The sequence below is a fragment of the Oncorhynchus clarkii genome, chromosome 2 (genome assembly GCF_045791955.1).
Source record: "Oncorhynchus clarkii lewisi isolate Uvic-CL-2024 chromosome 2, UVic_Ocla_1.0, whole genome shotgun sequence".
In the NCBI taxonomy this organism is placed as follows: Eukaryota; Metazoa; Chordata; class Actinopteri; order Salmoniformes; family Salmonidae; genus Oncorhynchus; species Oncorhynchus clarkii.
The window spans coordinates 13892100-13912448 of NC_092148.1; the positions used below are offsets into that span (position 1 = coordinate 13892100).

The 20349-nt window shown below is 45.0% G+C and overlaps 1 long non-coding RNA gene, 4 other non-coding genes and 1 pseudogene across 5 annotated transcripts; all 6 read left to right on the forward strand.

The window, feature by feature from the left end:
• Positions 1 to 51: 51 nt before the first annotated feature.
• LOC139419159 (condensin complex subunit 1-like) lies at positions 52 to 18877 on the forward strand (annotated as a pseudogene).
• LOC139383727 (small nucleolar RNA U85) lies at positions 897 to 1205 on the forward strand. Its single transcript, XR_011628778.1, has one exon. It is a non-coding gene; the product is annotated as a small nucleolar RNA U85 (small nucleolar RNA).
• Positions 2826 to 3126, forward strand: LOC139383721 (small nucleolar RNA U85). Its single transcript, XR_011628777.1, has one exon. It is a non-coding gene; the product is annotated as a small nucleolar RNA U85 (small nucleolar RNA).
• LOC139383715 (small nucleolar RNA U85) lies at positions 3738 to 4033 on the forward strand. Its single transcript, XR_011628776.1, has one exon. It is a non-coding gene; the product is annotated as a small nucleolar RNA U85 (small nucleolar RNA).
• On the forward strand, positions 3739 to 5758 carry LOC139422310 (uncharacterized). The gene is made up of 3 exons (XR_011635722.1): positions 3739 to 4652; positions 5260 to 5472; positions 5621 to 5758. It is a non-coding gene; the product is annotated as an uncharacterized lncRNA (long non-coding RNA).
• Positions 6808 to 7096, forward strand: LOC139383734 (small nucleolar RNA U85). The gene has a single exon (XR_011628779.1). It is a non-coding gene; the product is annotated as a small nucleolar RNA U85 (small nucleolar RNA).
• Positions 18878 to 20349: the final 1472 nt, after the last annotated feature.

Genomic DNA, 20349 nt, shown 5'->3' on the forward strand with positions numbered 1-20349 from the left:
ACATTAACTAGCGAACACGTTTGTTAGGGTGGTCGTTTATAGCTACATGGAATGAACGTAGCTTACTATAATTAACGTTAAAGTTACCTAGAATGTCAACCACTCGGCTAACAAGTTGTTTTTTCGTGTACAGTGATGTCGTCAGACGACTGTGGGTGACCTGGTGAAGACTGGGGTCATTAACCAGTACGTGGTTCAGGATGCCGTCTCCCCTAAACTGCCTTCCCATCTCAACAGTAAATATCCCATAGTTTGTTAGACTTACAATGGTTAGAATATTGTCCTCCTGAAATCTGACCAAACAACTCAACTCGTTTACTATTCTATATATTTTCCAGGTTTCAAGGCTACACTAAGAAGCCAGGGTCCATTGTGCATCCTGGAACACTTCGGCACTGGTTACACTGTGCTGCAGTGAGTAGCTACATATACCCAAATTATTTTGTTTTTCTTTCTTAAACTTGCCTCAACTATGATGTAATTTCTCAGGTTCTGACCCATGTTGCATTCTATTGTATGTCACAGGCACTGCCATAAAGTGGACATGCGTGTGAAAGAGGACACCCTGGAGTTACTCATACAAGGTCAGTGTTTGTGATGGTGTGTGTTGAAATGTCTTTCAATTTATTCACATGATGGCATACCAGTGCCTGCTAGTGCTCACTATTCAGCCGACGTTCTCATCCGTATTTCATTGTTTTCTCTGTTAGTGGTGGGTGGCCTGGCCGTCTCCCTGCCCTCCCTCCTCAACGCCTCACTCACAGAAATCCTGGAGAGTGACTCTTACAGGCAGAGTATCATCACTGCACCCAGTAAGGTAGGTCCTTCTGCACCCAGTCATATTTGAATATGTGGTCTTATAGCATGCTCTATAGTCAATTAATACATCCACTAATGCCCAGTGATGAGATAATGGCAAGTATGAGCCAATCAGGCTGAGAGTGTGCGCACCTTCCTCCCGATTGGTGGGTAATCTTGGCAGTGTGGCGAAGATTGGCTGCTCTGCTGTAAGGGCCCACCTATAGTAAACTAGCAGTCCTCCTTATCCTCTGCCCATCCCAGAGACATGGGAGAAGGCAGGATGAAAGCTGCTGAAAGTGTTTGTCTGAGTGTGAGAGTATATGTTTCAGTTGGCAAGGAGACACAACTCTTCGTTGATGGCCTTTGCTATGGCTATGACATTTTCCTTTGGTAATCTGAGGGCATTCAAAAACCACACCCAGATCTTTGTGACTGCTATGCATAGATAGTGGTCTCCTCAACAAGGAGTCACACTAACTGCATAAGGATAGTTCAGTGTACCCATTCAGTCTTTCTAGAATCTCAACCCTCCTGAGTCCTGTACTGTGTTGACAGTTTGAAGTGAACTTTCTGTCGACTCCCTCAGGGCAGTAAGAAGGGGAAGGCTGCAGGAGAAGGTCTACTACAGTGTGACTCTGAGAGGGGGACGGTGCTGCAGGCTCTAACCCAGCTCCTCCAGCTGGACATCCACTCCCTTTGGAGCTTCTCTTTGGTTGAGGAGGAGTTCATCAGATGAGAGGGGCAGACTGTGGATGAGTGTGTGGGGCTGGAGGAAACATGGGTTTGTGGAGTTTCACTCTAGGTAGAAAACATAGTGAACGATGAGCAGCAGTCTACAGGACTTACAGTATACTTTATGTCCTCAGCTGTGTGACATGCTGTTGCTATAAGCTCCTGGAGAACCCAACCATCAGCCACGTGAAGAACAAGCCCACCAGAGACGCCATCATTCACCTGCTGTGGGTGCAGGTCAAGAAATACAACCACCTTCTGGGTCAGTAACTCAACACCCCCAAACCACTGTTATTAGACAGCTCCATAGAACCTATACTGATGCATGCAAATGTTACTGCTCCACTGCCTTTGTATTAGTGGTATGGTGTTCAAGTGAAGCGTTGTACTGATGTCCTCTCTTTCTCCATCCACAGGTGCTAGTGTGAAGGTGATCCAGCTGCTGCAGCACTTTGAGCAGCTGTCGTCAGTGTGTGCCCAGGCGGTGTCTGTGTGGAGCACTGAGTATGGAGTCACGGGTATTGTAGGAGAGGTCATGAGGTCAGTTGAAGAGATTACTTTTTGTATCGGTGTATCATTTTCTGCTTGAATGTCTTTGTTACCCGTGTCATGTTCTTTTTGTCCCTGTTTATAAAGTGTTGAGAGAAACATATTAGCGACTTGAGTTGGAATGTGTATGACGTCTCTGTTCTGATGCCCTGTTCTCTATACTGACTCGCTCTCTCAAAGAGATCCGTCAGAAGTCTAGTGAGGAGCTGGCCAGACAGGGGTCGAGGCCTTATCCAGCTTCCTGTCTGAACTGGGCACCCTGGTCCCCGACACCATGATCCCCAACATCAGTGTGTTACTCACACATCTGGAGGGCGAGGTAACTCGCACACCATAATCACAAACATCAGATTGCTAGTACGACTTTTTCCCTTGAAATTGTGCTTCTTTTGATCATTCATTATGTCCTTACTAATTTATCATTATTGAAGGTTCAAACCTTCTCTCTGTGCCTGCAGAGCCCTAGTTTGAAGTGTTGGCAGAGGTTCTGGTCAGGGTCCTGAGTGTAGATGGACTGGATGAGTCTGGCAGAGCTGACAGGGACCGCTTCATGGACACACTGCAGGAGCACCTCCACGACACACATTCCTACGTCAGGGCCCGGGTGCTGCAGGTCTACACGCATCGTCAACAGCAAGGTGTGAGTGTGTGTGCTTACGTGTCTCTAAAAGCGTATCCCAAACAACTATGTGGATGTATGAAGCAGTTCCAGATACTACATGCACTATCGTGTATTCACTTATACCCAGTGATGAGATCATGGCAAGTATGAGCCAATCAGGCTGAGAGATTGTGCTCATTCCTCCCGATTGGTGGGTAATCTTGGCAGTGTGGCGAAGATTGGCTGCTCTGCTGTAAGGGCCCACCTATAGTAAACTAGCAGTCCTTCTCACCCTCTGCCCATCCCAGAGACATGGGAGAAGGCAGGATAAAAGCTGCTGAAAGTGTTTCTGAGAGAATATGTTTCAGTTGGCAAGGGGACACAACTCTTCGTTGATGACCTTTGCTATGGCTATGACCTCTTCCTTTGGTAATCTGAGGGCATTCAGAAATCTTAATGACAGCTATGCAGTGGCCTCAACATCAGTAAAGTCACCAACACTCCTGTACTGGTTTGAAGTGAATTGTCCCTCAACATCAGATCCCCATTTGATTGTCATTCTCTCAAGCCCGCATAAATTATTTGTATGATTTTATTTACAGCAAAAAGCAGTTCAGTTTTTGAAGGAAAGGAGACTAGGCGATAATCACTTCCTCTGGGATTACTGAGCGGTCCTCATGTCCTCTGTGATTTCTCTCCCCATGCTCTGCCCCATAACAGGTACAGTGAAGTGATGGGATTGGCAGTGGGAAGGCTGATGGACAAATCCATCAATGTGGTCAAGAGTGCCATCCAGCTACTGGCTGCCTTCATCGCGCACAACCCCTACAGCTGCAAGGTGCACGCACACACTCGAACAACCACTACTGTGAAGTACATACACACAACAAAGTGTCTTACAATTGTTTTTTTTCATCTGTAGTTGAGCAGTGCTGACCTGAAGAAACCCCTGGAGAAGGAGACGGATAAACTCGTGAGAGCTTAGAGAGAGTCTGCAGGAAAACGCACCTGGTAAATTATACACACCACCTTTTATATTTATCTTTTATATAATGCCCAATGATGAGACCAAGGCGAATGCGAGCCAACTGAAAGAGGGTTGGGATCTCTCGTCTCGATTGGCCGGTAATCTTGGCAGTGTAGTGGAGATTGGCTGCTCTGCTGTAAGGGCCGGCCTACAGTGACTTGGCCCCACCCACATGTTTCTCCCGTTAAAGAAACACTGTAGAGAATAGTGGGAGGGTGCTGACAGTGTGACTGACGTGTGTTTGTCTGTATGTGTGAGGCAGGGAGAACTTCTCCTCAATATTCAGTTGGTCTTGAGCGCTCTTCTTTGTTAATCTGAGGGCTTTGTAACAATAGAAATATAATCTGTTAATTCTGATCTCCTCTGCCTCTTTTGTCCAAACTATATTTATTATTATAGGGACACTCCGCTCAAATTCTTTCATTTTTTTTCTCTCCCTTAATCCACTGATACAGTCCCAAAATGTTTTGCATGTCAATAGTTAAGTTTTGAAATTATTGGACTTTCAAGAAGCAGTGTCACCAGCCACATCATCATGATGCAAAATGATTTTAGTGTTGATTTCCCATTTAACCATATTCCTTTGGTGTCTCCGTCCAGTGGCAGTGAGCTGTGGTGCTATGGTGCCTGAGCTGCTCCTCATGTTCTATTCATTCTATTTCTATCAATTTAATGCTATCTGATAGTCTAGATCAGATGGATAACTTTTGAAACACTCTGCCCAGGGGACTAGATTTGTAACAAATCAGGATCAACTGTTTATAGAAGTGAGATTCCAAGCTGAACTCTTCAGTCATCACATAACTGATTGTTTGTGTGTCAGGAATGCAGTGCGTCTGTGTGTGCGAGCACACAGCCGGTTCCTAGAGTCTGAGATGTTCTCGTCTCTGACCACTCTCACCCCCGAGACTCTCTTGGACACACTGGCCCTGCTCTTCAAAGGTACTGAACTCTGTCTGTCTGTCAATCACATCACCAAGAACGTGTATTGGTTAAGTGTAGGAGATAGAAAGTTAGCATTCTGAAAATGTTTGGTAATTTAGTGAATGCTCTTATCTAGAACCGACTTACAGTAAGTGCACTTTGAAAGAACAGCATAATACAAGTCTAGTAAGTAAACCATTCAGAACTAACCAGCACTCTGCTAAAAGAGTCGTAATCACTCAATCAAAAATTTCATATCGATTAAACAAATTATTCAGTACCAAGCTTTCAAAAACAAGTGGTGAAATCAGTGCTAGAATAAGAGTATTATATAACCAATCAAAATGTAATTAAGGGCAATCTAGTGCTGTGGGGCTTTCAGCTGTGTAGTAGGTGTAGTTCTAGATGACAGCATTACTGATGGAGTGGGTGATAATGTTTTCTACTGGTGAATCACCCAACCTAGCTCTAACACCTGAACTAACACTGGTCCTCATTTTAGACCACTATTTTGTTCAATCATGTGGACTGGAAAAAATGTGTACTCACACTGGCAAGAGTTAAGATGTTCACATCTGCTCTCAGGATAACATTTTTCTAATCTGACACCTCTGTTCCTCCCCAGGTCCTGACCAGGACTCCTGAGGTCAGAGGGGACCTGCCTTCCACCCCCTAGAAGGAGGGAGCAGGGAATGGGGGGGATGGAAGGGGTGGAGGAGAGCGAGCTGAAGAAACAGGAGATGCTGTTGCAGTATCTGAAAGACACAGAGCTTTGCCCTGCAGGTGGAGAGAGCCATCGCTGTCATCAACACCATGCTCTACTGGAAGACTACCTCGGGTACAAACACACCTCATCTTACCTACACCCGCATTACCATACCTTATCACCTGCACAGTCAACATCTCACCCCAATGACTCCATGCATGTGTTCTGAGACAATGTAATGTGTGGGGTATTGAGGAATGAATGTGTCTCAGTGGTCCAGGAGGCGGTGCAGTTCTGTGTGACAGTATGCGAGTTCAGTGTGGCGAACTCTCTGACTGGCGTGAGGAAGATGCTGCCTCTGGTCTGGTCTACTGGCGCTGCCATTAAAGATGCTGTGGTGCAGGCCTACAGACGCCTCTACCTCAACGCTGTCACACCTTCAAAATGTTGCCACAGGCACCTTCTATCAACCCCCTCAGGTCCCTCGATCCCACTACCAATTGCAGATGGTTAAGTTACTTTTGAAATGGTAATGTCTTCCCATGTGAAACTGCGAAGCAGTGCTGGTGACATTAAAATGGTATAGAGAGTAAATGGAACTGTCTTGTCTGCTGAAACAGCCTTCGTGGGAACCTGCAATCTTCATTCCAGCACCTCAGCCATTTCCCCCAAGAGGTTTCAACTCAGGTTGTGTTTAGACATGCAGCCCAATTCTGATCTTATTTTCACTAATTGGTCTATTGACTGATTGGATCAGCTCTGAAATTGTGAAACGATTTGTGATTGGTCAAAAGACCAATTAGTGCAAAAATATCTATCAGAATTGGACTGCCTGTGTGAACACACCCTGTGTTACATTTTCTGCTGTGATTTTGTTAATCTTGCTCTCACCAGTACATTGCTGCTGAAAGAGATGCAGACTCGAGGTGGAAGTTGAGCGATTGATCTAAGAACAATGTCTTGGAGCGACTTCATCAACCTCCAATGGGCTCTGCTCTGGTGCCTGACTTTCTCCCTCTCAGGGCTAAAGCTCAGACTCTAGTGGACAGTCTGTCTGAACTGATGGTGGATGCCTCTCTGGGGACAATCCAGTGTCTGGAGGAGATGGTAATAAGAGAAACTCGCTATCAATCCTGTAATCAGTACTACCCAGTGATTGAGTTAGCCCTTACTCTTTACGGATTACTCTATCCATCCTGTCATCAATAATTAACCCCGTTCTCTCTCTAATCTGTTCCAACACCACCTCTCTCGTGTCGTCCCAGGTCCTGGAGTTTTTTGGTGGTGGCAGCAGCCTGCAGTCCACGGTGGTTCAGGTTTTGTGGGAGAGGTTCACTGGCAAACGAGAGACCTCCAGCCTGCACAGACGAGCAGCAGTGCTGCTTCTGGGAATGGCTGCACGGTAAGGCCCACACACAAACACAAGTTCTAACTCCACACCTGTCTTTAAGTCCCCTTTGACTTCTTGCCCAATGATGAGACCAAGGCGAATGCGATCCAATTGAACGAGGGGGTTGGGTTTTCCCTTGTCTTGATTGGCCGGTAATCTTGGCAGTGTAGCGGTGATTGGCTGCTCTGCTGTAAGGGCCGGCCTACAGTGACTTGGCCCCACCCACATTTTTCTCCAGCTGAAGCAACACGATAGAGAACAGTGGGAGGGTGCTGACAGTGTGACTGTTAATCTGAGGCAGGGAGAAACCCACCTCTCCTCCATATTCAGGAGTCCATGAGCTCTTATTTTGTTAACCTGAGGGCTTCTACACCTGTATGTGTCTTTTGGAGGGGTTGGGTTTAAAGCGGAAGTAACATTTCAGTTGGACCTTGTGGGCAATTGACCAATACATTGATCTTAATCTTTGTTTAATATGAGACTCTGATCCAAGTTAAGTTTTGCACTTAACCTCCCAATGACAGTTCCCTTATTGACGTATGGTAAACGGTTCCTTAAAACAAAAGGATATCCTCAGCATAAACTCAGGAAATCGGTCATTAATTTTGACGTTATTTTAGATTAATTCAGACTATTTTGGGGAAGTGTACTGGCTACGGCGTCTCAAAATGGGCAAACAGTACTATTGACGCTTTTTTCTTGTTCAGGTGAATGTCTTTTAAGGGAGTGCAATCACACTCATTTGGCTAGCCGAACTGAAGCATGCTAGCGCCTTTAGTCTTTGAATAGGAGTACAGCAGAGTACACTGACTTCTCTGCATTGAGTCGAAGTCACGACCACATATAAATCTGGGCCCACCGCCAGGGTTTTCAATGAACAAGCGTTGTAAACACACATTCGGTCTCCTTCAAAGATTGAAAGACAGTCTCAGTCCCCCCCAGCAGTGACTATCTGTAGTCCACCCACACTGTACTGGACAATACTGCCACACAGGCAGCATTCGTAACCTGTTTAATCCTCCCCTCACATCCTCTAACCCTCCCTCCCACACACACGTTATCCCTCAGACTGGGACCATGTGTGTGTTCTGCGGAGGGCCGAGCACCGACGAGATGATTGATTAATCTGGAGCCTGGGCATAATGTAAATGACGTAGTTTACTACTTTGTTGTGTGTAGACATAGCAGTGAATTTACATACTGCCAGGAACCTCATTTGTGCACCACACACTAAAGTTGCTGTGTGTAATAGCATGTTTGTATGCACGTTCTTGTATTAGATGTGTCATTTTTAGGTTGTGTTCAGGGTGTAGACTAATGTAATTGTGTGTTTCTCTGTGTAGAGCGGAGAGGGAGGTGGTCCTCTAACCTGGACACTGTGCTCTGGGAGAGAATTTTACTGAAGACTTCCTACTGGCCAGAGACTCTTATCACCATCTGTAACATCCCTGACCATGTCAGGGTAAGACCCCACACGTAGATTCCCGGCCTAGACTTTCTAGAGGTCTAGGGGCTGTCCCAGACTAAAAATAAACTCTTGGTTGACCAAAAGTTGCCTGTTCTTTCGACCAATCAATTGGTTAAAATTTAAAGTAGTGTATTCTAAAAATGTGTGTATATCACACCCTATGTGTTTGAATAAAATCAACTATACTGAACAAAAATAAACATGTAAAATGTTGGTCCTTTTTTCATGAGCTGAAATAATATCCCCAAAAATGTCCATAAGCGAAAACTTGTTTTGAGGAAGCGTGTAATTGGCATGCTGAATGCAGGAATGTCCACCAGAGTTTTGAATGTTAATTTATCTACCATAAGCCGCCTCCAACGTTGTTTTAGAGGATTTGGCAGTACATCCAACTGGCCTCACAACTGCAGACCATATGTTATCACGCCAGCCCAGGACCTCCACATCCAGCTTCTTTACCTGTGGGATCGTCTGAGGGGAAGGTGGGATGCTGAGCAATATTTTGGTTTTTAATTGTGAGGGGAAAAAAAATCTGATTTGCTGGGCCTGGTTCCGTAGTGTGTGGACCTGTGCCCACCCATCATGGCTGCGTATCTTCCCAGTCCTGTTTGGAACCGTATAAACAACGCTAAATTGTAAGTAATACCAGAGTCTATTCTAACAAAAATCTAAAGCCTTTAATACAGCATAGCAAAGTTTTAAAAGCAGCCACATTTGTGAAATTGCTTTATCTGACATTCTGGTTGTGTGAGGCTTGGTGCTCGTGGAGTCTTTAATAGCCTACTGATTCCAACTGGCAACAAACAGGATTTCTGTAGATGTGGATGATTTATGATGCCAGGCATGTTTTAAGTTACGCTATGGGTTATATCTTAATTGGTTTCCTCAAGGGCTGTTTTCTCTTTTCCTTACTCTGCTTCTGCCGCAATGTTCTCAACACCAATATGCTGGTTAACTTCACTGTTATGCACATTGCAACATAAAGGGAAAGGTGCCAATTCAACGGCGCACTGGCGATTACGTTTCAGAACCGCGGACAGCGCCTTCTCCCGCTATCCATCGCGTGAGAACGCATTTGTTATAAAATATTGTATTTATTAGTGTTGCACCATTTTCTTACAAAATAAATCAAATCAAACTTTATTTGTCACATGCGCCGACTACAACAAGTGTAGACCTTACTGTGAAATGCTTACTTATAGGCCCTTAACCAACAGTGCAGTTCAAGAAGAGTTAAGAAAAATATTTACCAAATGGACTAAAGTTAAAAAATATATATATTCAAAGTAACACCGTAAGAATAACAATAACGAGGCTATATACAGGGTATACAGGTACCATTACCGAGTCAGTGTGTGGGGTTACAGGTTGAGGTAATTTGTACATGTAAGTAGGGGTGAAGTGACTATGCATAGATAAACGAGTAGTAGCAGTGAACAAAAGTGGGGGGGGGGTTTAATGTAAGTAGTCTGGTGATTTTATTAATTGTTCAGCAGTCTTATAGCTTGGGGGTAGAAGCTGATGAGGAGTCTTTTGGTCCTAGACTTGGTGCTCCGGTACTGCTTGCCCGTGCGGTAGCAGAGAGAAGTCTATAACTTGGGTGACTGGAGTCTCTGACAATTTCATGGTCTTTCCTCTGACTGTCTGGTATAGAGGTCCTGGATGGCAGGAAGTTTGGCTCCAGTAATGTACTGGGCCGTTCGCCCTAACCTCTGTAGTGCCTTAAGGTCAGATGCCGAGCAGTTGCCATACTTGGCAGTGATGCAACCGGTCAGGATGATCTCGACGGTGCAGCTGTAGAACTTTTTGAGGATCTGGGGTACCATGTCAAATGTTTTCAGTCTCCTAAGGGGGAGAAGGTTTTGTCGTGCCCTCTTCACGACTGTCTTGGTGTGTGTGGACCATGATAGTTTGTTGGTGATGTGGACGCCAAGGAACTTGAAGCTCTCGACCCGCTCCGCTACAGCCCCGTTGATGTTAATGGGGGCCTGTTCGGGACGCTCCGCTACAGCCCCGTTGATGTTAATGGGGGCCTGTTCGGGACGCTCCGCTACAGCCCCGTTGATGTTAATGGGGGCCTGTTCGGGACGCTTTTTCCTGTAGTCCACGATCAGCTCCTTTGTCTAACCATTTACAATTTCTGTAGCTCATGTCTTAGTGATGTACTGTGCCTTCCCTGTGGCATCTGCAATGGATTAGTCCACTGAGACTGGTGGGAATCAGACTAGTGCATCAGGAAAAAATAAAGATATTTGCAACTGCTCGACTAAAGAAATATCTGTTGACCAACAGCCTAGACGAAACAATCTACCAGGTGACTAGAAGTTTGAATGTTTAAAGTGTGTAAAGTGATTGATTTGTCCCTCACCAGCAATCCAAAGGAGCTCCATTCAGACTGCCTCAGGACAACCAGCTCTTTACCTGCCTCACACAGGCCATCGCTGAAGGTGAGTGTGTGTGTACACACCCACACATCATCTCTTGAGTGGGAGAATGTAGTGTCTTTGCCCCTGACTGTGTCTAGTCCTGCCCCAGGTGTGGTGATGGCGGACCCTCATTGGCAGAGCTTCATGAAGCAAGCTTGTCCGTCTGCTGTATTTCCTGTCCGAGTCCCCAGACCAGCTCTGCTCCCGCCTCCTCCAGCGCTGCTCTCGTCTACTATTGGACCTGATCCCAGAGGGCGGGGAGATGTTAGCAAACAAGGATGTCAGCCAGTTTCCTGGTGCATCTCAGGACCCTGAGGAACAGGGAGAATAAGGTGAGACAGTGATTTATTTATTTAGAAAGTTGGTGCACTGTGGTAAAACAACTTCTCAAAGTAAGTTTGAATAGCTCATTCTCCAGTCCATTCCTGTCCCTCTAGTCCCTGTGGTGAGCTGCGTGTCCCTGGCCCAGCTGCTGTCTCTGTGTGGCTGCGTGGCGTTCTGGCAGGTGTCCCACCTGGAGCGCAGCGTCAGCTCTGAGCTGCGGGAGATGAGAGACAGAAGAGAAGGCACCCTCCTGTAAGGCCAAGGTCAGTCTGGACATGGAATGCGAACACAATGTTTGATGTCCAGTATTTTTATACAACCCAAGCCAATGATGGCAATAATTTACATAATGGTCAATCATGAGATTAGGATACTACAAACCTAGTGGTAATGAGACTGCTGCGTTTATACACGTGTTCTGAGTTTAAGGAGCTTTTACTATTCGTGTCAAATTGATTGTCATTGCGTTTCATAAACCAAATGTTATCAGAACAGGATGTTGATTAGTGAAGAGGTGAGTCTCCTGGTGAGTAGGATTGTCTTGCCAATCAGTAACTTTTCTCCCTGGGAAAAGCTTGATGAGTTTAATTTTGGTCATGCAACACAGTGATTGACAGGTCTTGATGATTCTTCCCATCAGGGGGCTAAGTACAACAGTTAACTTTTTCCTAATTACTCCATTTGATTAAATCGCTCTAACTTTCCAGTAGACTAGACATGAACAGGGAGTTCTTAATCAACTTTCATGATCCATGTTTCCCACAGCAAGCGGCCAATGACAGTTCTGTGGAGGAAGAACTTGGGTTGATGGGTGCTTCTGCTGAGGACACTGAGGCAGAGCTGATCAGGAAGATCTGTGAGACTGAGCTGCTGGCTGGTAAGAAAGGCCTAACTTTTTCAAAACCAAGTAAATTTTTTCCTGGTGTGATTTAATTGCCTTAAACCACATCCCTTCCCCCCCCAGATGAGAACCTGTTGTGCTCGTTCCTGCCCCTGCTGGTGAGGGTGTGTAGTTCCCCAGGGAGATACTGCCACCACCAGCTCACGACAGCTGCCTGCCTGGCCCTCTCACAGTACATGATCAGGTCAGACTACACCCCAGACTACCTTTGTTTTTCTGTAATTTTCCTTTGCGTGGCTGTGGTGTGTCTCTCTTTGTCAACCTCTGTTCCCTCTCTGTCAGTGTGTGAGGAGCACATCTGTCTCCTGTTCCCGGTGCTGGAGCATTCCTCTCTGCCCTTCATCAGGGTCAACGCCATCATCGGCCTGGGAGACCTCATCGTCCGCTTCCCCAACATCCTGGACCCAGAACCTCTGTACCAGGTAATCCAAACACCTGTACCCAGAACCTCTATACCAGGTAATCCAAACACCTGGACCCAGAACCTCTGTACCAGCTAATCCAAACACCTGGACCCAGAACCTCTGTACCAGCTAATCCAAACACCTGGACCCAGAACCTCTGTACCAGCTAATCCAAACACCTGGACCCAGAACCTCTGTACCAGCTAATCCAAACACCTGGACCCAGAACCTCTGTACCAGCTAATCCAAACACCTGGACCCAGAACCTCTGTACCAGCTAATCCAAACACCTGGACCCAGAACCTCTGTACCAGCTAATCCAAACACCTGGACCCAGAACCTCTGTACCAGCTAATCCAAACACCTGGACCCAGAACCTCTGTACCAGCTAATCCAAACACCTGGACCCAGAGCCTCTGTACCAGCTAATCCAAACACCTGGACCCAGAGCCTCTGTACCAGGTGTGAACCCCCACAAGCCACTGTCATTCAGTGACTAAATATTAACCAAGCAGTTAATAGAAATTATAATTTAGAATATGGAAGGAGCAAACAAGCACATCTTTATTTAATTACCCAGCTGTTTGTACTATGAATTGTGTCTTTTTTTAATTTAGGTAAACATGGCCATTAGATGAGGATGGCTGAGGGCTATAAGCTCGTTCCATATCTGGTTGTCTGCTAATGTTGTTCCTTCAGACGCCCCTGTCCTGCTGCTGCAGTCTACTGTACCAGTTGATCGAAAACTTATTTCCATATGTTCAGAACAGAAAAAAATACTTTCTGTAAGGTCTAGAACAACTTGAAGGTTCTGATTGTGTCCAGAACTACTTGTTGGTGGTATAATTATACAATGAGTAGATCGGAGGGAGAAAGGAGATCATTTCAGGTGATGCCATAGGTTATACTCTGTAGGAAGGATGGGGACTTAATTGAAGAAAGCTTAATGATGATTGCTGATTGTTCTTCCCACATTGAGATGCACTGAAGCCATACGCCCTCCCCCATTGAAAGTTTAATTACAATTCGTTATCTCTTCATTCCACTAGTTCTGTTTGTCTTTGTATAGTGCTAATTATTATGCTTGGTTATTCTTACGTTTGAGGTGTTTCAGATGAATAGTGTTTTCCAGGCTTTTCACTATGAACACTAATCCCCAGGTTTTTCCTCATGGTAAGTGTTTTGTAGCGGTCAGTAATTGTCTCCCACACACCTCCATTGTGTTGGGTCTCCTCAAAGACAGACAGCCCTCCCTGGGAGAGGACTGATAAGGGTATTAAACATGTTTTGTTTTAACCTAATGGTAATGCACTGTTTTACATGCCTAGTTAATTATACTGAAGCTGTGGCTTATGACCATCTACTGTATAGCAGACCACACACCCGGCGAGTCCAGTTCCTCTGGAAAACATTCTAATCCACGAGGTGAAGTTGCTTATTATTTTTTCACCTGGCCTCATCCCTTCCCAGTGTGTGTGGTTAATTCCCCTGTTTAGAACAATGGAGGCCAGGGAGACACTGCAGCCTTTTGTCTTAGTGCTCCCTCAGAGTAGAGGCCCTCTACCTCCCACACGTACATCTGAAATGACTGCAGAGGATTATGGTCAGGGGTATTGGCAACTTGGCATCGACGCCTCCATGTCCAGTGTATGGCTGGTCGTATTCTCACCCAGGTAATCGATTGCTTAATCTGTCATGTCATTGATTGGCCAGTCTCTCTCTTTCATGGTATCCCAGCTGATCCTGATTAGAGAAGAAATCTGCATGCCATTTTTAAATATTGTTTCATCATATAACATGTCTCCCCTGACCAGGCTGAGTGACAAGATACCTGGCGGTGAGGCAGACTGCAGTGACTGTTCTGACCCAGCTAGTGTTGAAGGTCAAAGGTCAGGTCAGCGAGGTGGCTGTACTGCTCATCGACCCCCAGACACACATCACCAGCCTCGCACTCAACTTCTTCAACGAGCTCGCCTCCAAGGTTATACACACACAGCGTTAATTCCAGGCATGTCTATTTGATACAATGCCTTCGGGAAGTATTCAGCCCCTTGACTTTTCCACAATTTGTTTCGTTGCAGCCTTATTCTAAAATGTTTTTATTTTTATTTAATCCAATCTACACACTATACTCCATAATGACAAGGCAAAAACAGGTTTTTAGACACCTTATTTACATAAGTATTCAGACCCTTTGCTGAGACTTGAAATTGAGTTCATGTGCATCCTGTTTCCATTGATCAGCCTTGATGTTTCTACAACTTGATTGGAGACCACCTGTGGTAAATTCTATTGATTGGACAAAATTTGGAAAGGCACACATCTGCATGTCAGAGCAAACACCAAGCCATGAGGTCGAAGGAATTGTCCGTCTGGGGAAGGGTACCAAAAAATGTCTGCGGCATTGAAGGTCCCCAGGAACACAGTGGCCTCCATTCTTAAATGTAAGAAGATTGGAACCACCAACACTTTTCCTAGAGCTGGCCACCCGGCCAAACTGAGCAATCGGGGGAGAAGGGCCTTGGTCAGGGAGGTGACCAAGAACCCAATGGTCACTCTGACAGAGCTCCAGAGTTCCTCTGTGGAGACGAGAGAACCTTCCAGAAGGACAACCAGCACTCCACCAATCAGGCCTTTATGGTAGAGTGGCCAGACGGAAGCCACTCCTCGGTAAAAAGCACATGACAGCCTGCTTGGAGTTTGCCAAATGGCACCTAAAGAACTCTTGACCATGAAAAAACACTATTCTGTGGTCTGAAACCAAGCTTGAACTCTTTTGCATGAATGCAAGCGTCACATCTGGAGGAAACCTGGCACCATCCCTACGGTGAAGCATGGTGGCAGCATCATGCTGTGGGAATATTTGTCAGCGGCAGGGACTGGGAGACTAGTAAGGATAGAGGGAAAGATGAACAGAGCATTGTGGAGATTAGAGGTCGACCGATTTATTTTTCAATACCGATTATTGGAGGACCAAAAAAAGCCGATACCGAATAATCGGACGTTAAAAAAACAACTACTCCAAGTCTCTGAGCGAGTGACGTTTGAAACGTTATTAGCGCGCACCCCGCTAACTAGCTAGCCATTTCACATCTGTTACACAAGCCTAATCTCGGGAGTCAATAGGTTTGAAGTCATAAACAGCTCAATGCTTGAAGCACAGCGAAGAGCTGCTGGCATACGCACAAGTGCTGTTTGAATGAATGCTTACGAGCCTGCTGCTGCCTATCATCACTCAGACTGCTCTATCAAATATCAAATCATAGACTTAATTATAACATAACACATAAAAATGAGCCTTTGGTCATTAATATGGTCAGATCCGGAAACTATCATTTCAAAAACAAAACATTTATTCTTTCAGTGAAATACGGAACCGTTCTGTATTTTATCTGACGGATGGCAACCCTAAGTCTAAATATTGCTCTTACATTGTACAACCTTCAATGTTATGTCATAATGTACAATTCTGGCTATTTAATTCCGGTCTTTGTTAGGAATAGATGGACTTCACACAGTTCACAACGAGCCAGGTGGCCCAAACTGCTGCACGGAACGCAAGAGTAGTGACTCAATTTCCCTAGTTAAGAAATTCATGTTAGCAGGTAATAAATATGCAGGTTTAAAAATATATACTTGTGTATTGATTTTAAAGAAAGGCATTGATGTTTATTGTTAGGTACACATTGGTGCAACGACTGTGCTTTTTTCGCAAATGCGCTTGTTAAATCATCACCCGTTTGAAGTAGGCTGTGATTCGATGAGAAATTAACAGGCACCGCATCGATTATATGCAACGCAGGACACGCTAGATAAACTAGTAATATCATCAACTATGTGTAGTTAACTAGTAATTTATGTTTTTGTTTTTTATAAGATCAGTTTAATGCTAGCTAGCAACTTACCTTGGCTTCTTGCTGCCCACACGTAACAGGTAGTCAGCCTGCCACGCAGGCTCCTCGTGGAGTGCAATCTAAGGCAGGTGGTTAGAGCGTTGGACTAGTAACCGGAAGGTTGCAAAAACGAATCCCCGAGCTGACTAGGTAAAAATCTGTCGTTCTGCCCCTGAACAAGGCAGTTAACCCACCGTTTCTAGTCTGTCATTGAAACTAAGAATGTGTTCTTAACTGATTGCCTAGTTAAATAAAGGTGTTACATTTTTTTATTTTTAATCGGCCACAATCGGTGTGCAAAAGTACCGATTACAGATTATGAAAATTTGAAATCGGCCCTAATTAATCAGCCATTCCGATTCATTGGTCGACCTCTAGTGGAGATCCTTGACAAAAACCTGCTCGGGACAAGTTTCAATGTCCTTGAGTGGCCCAGCCGGAGGCCGGACTTGAACCCAATCAAAGACTCTCTGGAGAGACATGAAAATAGCTGTGCAGCAACGCTCCCCATACAACCTGAGTTTGAGAGAATCTGCAGAGAAGAATGGGAGACACTCCCCAAATACAGGTGTGCCAAGCTTGTAGCATCATACCCAAGAAGATTCAAGGCTGTCATCGCTGCCAAAGGTGTTTCAACAAAGTACTGAGTAAAGGGTTTGAACACTTATGTAAATGTCATATTTCAGGTTTTTATTTTTAATACATTTAAATTAGGAAACATTTCTAAAGTGGTTTTTGCTTTGTCGTTATTGGGTATTGTGTGTAGATTTGATTTAATTTTCAATTTCATCAAATTTGGAATAAGGCTGTAACGTAACAATGTGAAGTTAAGTGGTCTGAAAGCACAAAATCTGTGTTTGTGTATTGGACCTTTTTACATAGACTGAGTGTAATGGATCCTCCAATGTTGGAAACCAGACATTGGCCTCTCCTCCCAGGACAATGCCATCTACAACCTGCTCCCAGACATCATCAGCAGACTGTCAGACCCAGAGAGAGCCATGAACGAGGAAGACTTCCACACCATCATGGAGTGGTGTCCACACTGAGCTGTGTGCCTTTTCTGCTCTCACTGTGTGTAGTGTGTCTTGCAGGGAGTCATTGTTCTGTTATTCAAATACCGGCGAGCGGCGGCTTTAATAATGTGAGGGCTACTTAACCTGTGTGTCTGTCGCCCACTGTGTTCTCTCCCAGGCGTTACACACTGGATGATTTGGCATGCTGGGGTCACATCGTGACTCTGGTTTGAAACCTGTTGTGCTGAATAACATGGAAATGGGATGCTAATATGTGAGTGGTGTTTTAATGCCTTATTTGAATGTTTCCCTCTTTGTCTCTGTTTTCAGGCAGCTGTTTTCCTACAGACAGACTGAGTCTCTGGGGGAGAAGCTGTGTCAGCGCTTCAGGACAGACAAGTGAGCAGCCCGTCTTCCCCTCGCTTTTCCCATCTCCTCTTCCTCTCGCTTTTCGATTAAGCAACATACAGTGAATCAGCGAGGCCATGGTTTTAGAATGACCTGACATTTGAAGAAATCAAATTTCCTCTTCTTGAAAGACTGTAAGTGAATAATCAAATTTCCCCCCACTTCTCTTCAATTCTCTCTCCCAGACTGAGCGTCAGTGGTGTGAGCTGGCCGTGTCTGTCGTCTGTGTGAGCGAGGGCTGAAGAGGCTCCAGGAGTGTTGGGAGTGTTAGTGACAAGCTGACTGAGACAGTCTACCAGCCTCTCCTCTCCATCACTGCTAAGCTACGCTGAGGAGCCAAGCCACAGCTCAAGGTACAGATGACAGTGGTCGTATGTATTGACTGACAGAATAGTTTTTCAGTTGTTCAAACCACAAAGCCCTTAGCCCCCCCCCCCCCCAATTCAGATATACATAACAATAAACTTGGGACAAGTGAGAGATTATGCATTATCCTGACTCTGACTATCTAGACTGATTTCTTGACTGTGCCCCTAAATGAATACACATGCCGGGTCTTATTCTGATTATTCTCTCTGTCCCCAGGTCCAGGTGGAGGAGTTTGAGAAGCATCTGACGGAGCCACACACGGGGGCTGGAGAATGTAGAGAGCCCTGAGATGGAGAAGAACCAGCCAGAGGGAGCTGGGCCCAGCCAGAACACCACTCATACGCCACTACCCAACAAGGGACAGGGTGGCAGGCCCAAGAGAGGTGAGTGCGCACACAAGTGTAGTGACTTTTCCCTTCCTGAATGTATTTATTTTTGCCAATTACATAGACTTTAGCTAATGTTCCATGCTTTTCTTTCTCTCCCCTCAAAGGTCAAGCCAAGCCCTCTGTATCCAGTCACCACGACGATAGCTTTGTGACCCCTAAACCAACCCAGAAGTCCTCTAAGAAAGCTGTTCATCTTCAGCAGTGACGAAGGTATCTGCTCTTTAACAGTACAGTCTGTTTTAGTTAGTGTTGTCAGTGCTTTTCTGTTAAAGTGATGAATCAGTTTATATGCTTTCTGTGTTCTCAGTAGATTGTTGGTGCTGGCTTCCCAGGATGGTGTTATCAAATGGCATTTGTTTTAATCTTTGCAATTTCATAGCATTTACTGTTGGGAAAAAATCTGGCTAGTTGTTGCTTGTCAAATGAACATGTCAATGTTACTGGTATTTGTTTGTTTTTACCCAATCAGACGCTGTCATGGCAGAGAGCGAGATACCTAAGGTGACCACACCCATCGCCCGCACCTCTCGACGTGCTCGTCTCCACTGATCTTCCTCTGCTTTTAGTTTCACATGTCCTGTTCTATTGTTTTGTCGTCTTTTTTAAATCATGTTTTCACTTTGTAAGTAACTTTAAAAAAAATCTTCTGTAATGTTCCTCTAGTCAGCACTAAATACTTTGACTCAGTCTTTTTGTAGCGGAATCAACTTTGGTGTGAACCACACTACCTCTGTCATCCGTGTGTGTTTGCAAGTGGAGTCAGATTTATGCCCTCATTACAAGGAGTAATGAATGCCCTTCTCTTGCATTGTGTGTTTGGTCAGTGAAATAGTGTGTTCAGGTTGGATTGTCACAGCTTGGCTAGACACTGTTGCTACCGTTCTTACTCCTTCACTCTCTCCTCCATGCTCTCCTATATCTGCAATTCAATTTTGTCCTCTAGTGGACATATCGTTCTCGGTCCGTATCTGAGGCCATACATGCCACTTTATTTATTATTATTTGGCTTTTCAATTATGTCACTTGAGGGGGGGGGGGGGGTTCATATTTATGTTTTGACCACTAAAGTTTTAAAGTAACATGCTGTTTTCACCCCAAAACACTTATGTAAAAAAAAATATCCCAAACCTTTTATCCGGTTCTCACCTGGTTTATGAAGTGCCTGACACCTGAACAAAATGGTAGCATGTTATTTGAGGCGGAAAAAACGCACACCTATTTAGGTGAGGTGCTGGTTAGCAGAGTGGAAGACTTTATTTAAAATGAAGGAGAGCATGTTATTTTACGCAACTTCACTCCCTATTTCTCCCTCTGACACGTGCTCCATCTCTACCTCCTGTAATTGATCTCCAAGGTCTTCCCCTCTCCCACACCTCTTCCATGCTCTTTCTGCCTATGTTACGTTCCTTGGTCGCTCTCCTCCTTCACTGACATCGTCATGCTTTAACTTCACCCCCTCCCCTCTCTTTTGTAGCTAATCTCTTCCCTCTCCTCTCGCCCACTCTATACCGCCCACTCGCTCCCTCTCTCCTTTTAAATGACACAGAAGTGCACTTCTGTTTTTGTGAGTTATGTAAAGGGAAAAAACACCTTTTGCTGACTTCAGACTAACAATATAGTTTGCCAACGTAGAGTTTATAAACCCAATCTGACAGACATTGTGTTGGATGAAGACTTTAATATATTGTGAGAAACTAAAGATGCCTGAAAATAAACTACCTCCATTTCAGGGACTGGTGAGTGATGGTGGCTGGTTTCTGTGGGGCGTGTCCAATCCAACGCCACTTTTTATTAGTAGCTCAATGGATTCCTGTCCAGTTTTTCCCTGGAGGTTCAGAATTTCCTGAAATGGAACCCCTAGTTGAAACAAAGTCAACCCATTCAGAGATGACCGAGCGGCCTCAACTGGTGTGACCTAAACCAATGCCTGTACCAAGGGATATGGAAGATGTTTTTAGAAGGCAAGAGCTTGTCATACTGCTTCATGATTTGTGTTCATTATATATATATATACTGTAAAA